This window comes from Etheostoma cragini, chromosome 17, assembly GCF_013103735.1.
Source record: "Etheostoma cragini isolate CJK2018 chromosome 17, CSU_Ecrag_1.0, whole genome shotgun sequence".
Taxonomy (NCBI): Eukaryota; Metazoa; Chordata; class Actinopteri; order Perciformes; family Percidae; genus Etheostoma; species Etheostoma cragini.
The window spans coordinates 17,128,890-17,133,603 of NC_048423.1; positions in this window are offsets into that span (position 1 = coordinate 17,128,890).

The window sequence follows — 4,714 nt, forward strand, 5'->3', positions numbered from 1 at the left end:
GTTTCAGGGGATGTTTATGCTCCATCCTGGGAGATAATGGCATATCTATCCATGTGCAGTCAGCTTACAGTAAAGGATGAAAAGTCTTCCTGAATATAGGATTTCTGAAATGTCAAAGTGCATTTATGAAGGATTAATTTCAATAGCGAAGCTCAAATGAGGCCTCAGAAGGGTTTTACAGCCAAAGAACGAGACACGCTAACTCAAAGAGATGTGAAGCTCACTGCAACGACCAATACACGGCTGTCAATGAAATTTAGAACCTCGGCTAATTAGGTATATGTGAAGAAGACTAACGTATCTGAAGAAGATCCGAGGTTTGTGGATAGTTCAGATCAGACACACGGCAAGTGTGGAAAGAACGTCACTGACTCTGTGTGACCTTAAATGTCTGGCAGTTGTCTCAAGGTTTTAAATAGAATCCCTCTGGCAAAGATATTTCTTTCAAAACTAAAGCATCTTTAGGTCATTTCAAAGAGAAAATACATGGAAGGCTTTTTTTTGTTGGCTTGTTTAAAAAATAAAAACACTGCTTGTGTAAGTGATGCGACCTGTCAGGCTGGCTGCGGAGAGAGCTGCCAGCTGTGATCCGCGTCAGACGTGCTGCTGTGCCAGCATCTGTTCTGTGGCCACCGCTGCCGCACCTCTGGATCTGCTGCCACTGACGGTCGCTGAATCGGCTTCAAAGTCAAAGCCTCAATGGTCGTATTTTTGAACTAAAAGGGAAATATGCCGTTGCATTGTTATTGTAGGCACAGGCTTACTTAACGGGCAATTAGAGTGGATGGTATGGTTCATAGTGGGGAAAGCCAAGCAGCAGTGCTGCTTAACCCTCATGTTGTCCTCGGGTCAAACTGATCCGTTTCACTTTGACCCGTTTGGGGTAATGGGCCTTTAAAATAAGCGCTGAAAATTTCAACATTAAAAATATCAAAAAAACTCACCCACAGCATTGAAAAAGTGACAAAAATGTGGGAAAAAGCGATAATAATGTTGAAAGAAAAACATTTTTCCATGGTTGACAGGAAGACAACACAAGGGGCGGGCTCTCCTGATTGGTAGCTGATCCCCAGCACCCTGCAGCCTGGGAGCAGATGGGTTATGTAACAGTGAGTGACAAAGACTTTGCCAATTTTGCCAATGAAAGGGTGCGTGTGGATGCGTTTGATGTGATTAGCAACCATATTGAGATATTATTGGCGTATCATTTGCAGCAATGAGCCCAGCCAGGGGTACGTTTGCTGTTGCCAGAGTGTACATTGAAAGATTGTGGAGAAGCTCAACCAACTTCAAATAAAATAGAAATAAAACATTTAGATTTACTTTATGTTAATGTTCTTTTATTTCAATAAAAACCAGCAGTTGATCCAGCTAAAGTATAGATAGTTGAATATTGTTGATAAAATGGTACTTCAGTTCATCTGACAGGGTTGTGTGTGGTCACGTCTTAATGCGGTATTAAATATTCGTATCATAACACCAATTTGGGATACAGAAATAAGTAATTGAAATCCATAAAGATAATTATTTTTCATTTTTTGCACAGAAGAGAAACACTTTCCATCCTGAAAAAAACCCTCTGTATTGCATTACTATATTTTATCATATTTAACAGACATATGGTCATCATGCTTAGCATTATATTGTTAACACCATGCGTTTGTCTATATGTAACCATTGTGCAGCTGTAACAATTGGATTCACTGTTCGGGGACTTGAATGTATTTATCCAGCGTAAAGCCATAAAAGAAGTTATTCAATATCCATATCGCAGAGATGCATTCACACCATATCTGCGGGTGTGGGACAGATGTCAATGTGGCACCCTGTTCCCCTTATCCCTCCACACATGGAGGACACAGAAACGCAAGGAGCTTACCAACAATTCAAGACAAAAGGGAGCTTGCTGCTGGGAAGGAGGGGTAGCGGGGTGGATGGAGGGAAGCTGGGGCTTAGATGAGAACATGTCTCTCCAGTTATTGCACTTTGTGGTACCAGCCCAGGAGGCCCAATGACAGCTGTAGGGGAGGGGGTCCATATCACGATATATTGTCTGAAAAGCCCTTGGCCAAAATGCCAAACACAGCTGATGAAAATCGGACATGTTGTTAAAGACCCGGTAGGAGATACACAAAAGCATGCTTCAGCTTTCCCAAAGCCGGACTTCAAATTCACAGTTTATTTCCCAAGATGATGGTGTGATTTATTGGGCTAAAGCTTCATAGCATCTGTGATGTCAGATTTCTCAGTGCCAAAGCTTGCACGTTGTAAGCACTGAGCTGTGCTCCCTTAAATCAAGGTAATTGCTCAGCATGCATTGGGTATGTGAGCGCGGTAGGAAGGCTTTGCTCTGCGTGGCCCACAGGCATTTCAAATATATTCTCAGAAAGCTGTAATTGAGCTTTAATTCACGTCATTGTGCTGATGGGCATAAATAAGGTCCGCTGGTCTTCACAGGTGGGCATTTAATGTCAAATAGGATCCAAAGGCTCAAAAATCTCAAAGAAGAATTTAAAATAACAATAACAAAGGTTAAATCTTTGCACCGTTTCAACAAATTCCTTCCTTTGCTATTCATAAAATATGTAGCATGTATTATTTTCCAAAACTGATGACATATCTATACTTATTTTAAATGAATGGGTGAATACTATGATACTAAGGAGCAATCATTAACACATTCCCTGTAGAAATCTGCCTTCCAATGGAGCATTTTCGAGGCCTGAGGACATCCATCTCCTGTTACACTACCTTAATGGTTCCTTGTGATCTCCGGATCTCTTTAAATGACTGTGCTAACCCCTGGTGAGTCACTCCTTACTTGGCTACATAACAAAACATAGACTTCACCTCACCTTTTGGTAGGATTTGTCACGAGGGCCGTTATTAGTGGTTAGACAGGGGAAATGCAACAAACAAAGGGTGGAGAAGTGCGCGGGTGTTGTGTTTTGTGGTGCACAAATCCTTTGCCCAGCCATATAATCCCACACTTAGAGAGGAAGCCTCCAAAGTGTGGTGACACACAAGCAGAGTAAGTGTATCACTGTCTCTGCAGGAGAGGGTTGAAGCCCCCACAGCTGTAAGGGAAGCAGTCAGGAGATGTCAGCGGATGATATGGAGGTCAGAGGGCCCAGAATGCACACAAAGATCGGGGGGGGGGGGTTATATTAATCAATCGATTGGCCGGTGATGCGTCCCCCAGGGCCGCAAAGGATGTGACTGTCATTCCAAACTTGACAGAGAGGGAAAAACACACAAAAAGTGTCTTTCTTGTGGGGGGGGATAACCCAAATGTTTGTATTCCATGCATATCAAGAAAATAGGTGCCATATGTGAATTTGCTAATCATATCCTGGATGTCATTGTGGATTATTAACTTGTCTACACTAATAACATACAGATCAATGCAGCGGCACATGGACATGACTTATATGGGGATTTTGTATATTAAGAGAACAAACTTAGGGTATATTTTACAGTACTGTGAGAGGCTGAGTCACACAGTCTCCATAATGATTCCCAGATTGCCAACCTGCCGTGATTAATGCTTCGGCTGGATGCTTTTGACAAATTTGCACCGCAATCGCAGAGATTTCTCGAGCTGTTTCCATTCCATACGCTACTGTAGCTGCTGTGTGTATGTGTGTATGCCTGTAGACGAGCCAAGACCGCATTGTGACTTTTGGCAGTGCGACAAGAACTGAGATGTGGTGCAGTTGTTCTGCCAAAATTAGATTCTTCTTCCTCTTTAGCTGCTTCAATTTCAACTCCCATACGACATGACACATGTAAACAACTAACATTTTAAGTCATTTCAACCTGGTTAGTGTCTGCACCTGCAGCCTTTTAAGAGTAAGCATCAATTTAGCCTTTTCTAGTTTCTTCATATATTACAATTCTTCCCAAAAATGTTTTTAAATGTGCACCAAGTGACCCATTTCTTTGCCATTATCCTCTCAGCTGTAACCAATCTGTCCCTCAGACATCTCGAAGGGAATCGCTCAATATTTTGTAAAGCTATACTGCAGTATTTTGCATGCATGCATAGGACTCATTATGCGGCCATAATATCTACATAGCATGTCTGGTTTCTCGGTATCTATGCTGTTGATTATGGATTTGTTTGAACCGTGTCTTTAATATGTAAATAGAAGGCCAATGATGTGAAGATGATGTTAGCCTGGCCTTTAATCTCTCTATTCATCTAATCCCTTTTCTCCTCAAAGCCTCCAGAGATGACAACAAAGCTTGTGCAACACACATTGTCACCACAACTCCACCACACATATTTTCACCCATTAATCAGAGGCGAAGCAAATCATTGCTTTTTAATATTTTATTAGGAATAGTCTTCGCTACAGTTTCTGTTTAAAAAAGTATTATTATCAAACAAGCACAAGCAGTATCAAACTGCTGATTTTAGTGTAAAGAAGAAAATGTTTTGGTCAATGCGCTGTACATGTGAAGTAAGTCATGAGTTCAGGATAATACTCGGTGATAACTGATTCAAGGTGATGTCACTGTGATTATTCTCTAAATCTGGTATCAAACCCAACACAACAATACAAAAACTAAAAACAGAAATATGAAATAAGGGTGGCGAGAAAATGTGTTTTTCAATGAATCAAATCTACAACTACACGGTGCACACTCACACAGTATGGTTCATTTCACTAGAAAATAAAAGTGAACAACACAAACACTTATGTATGTA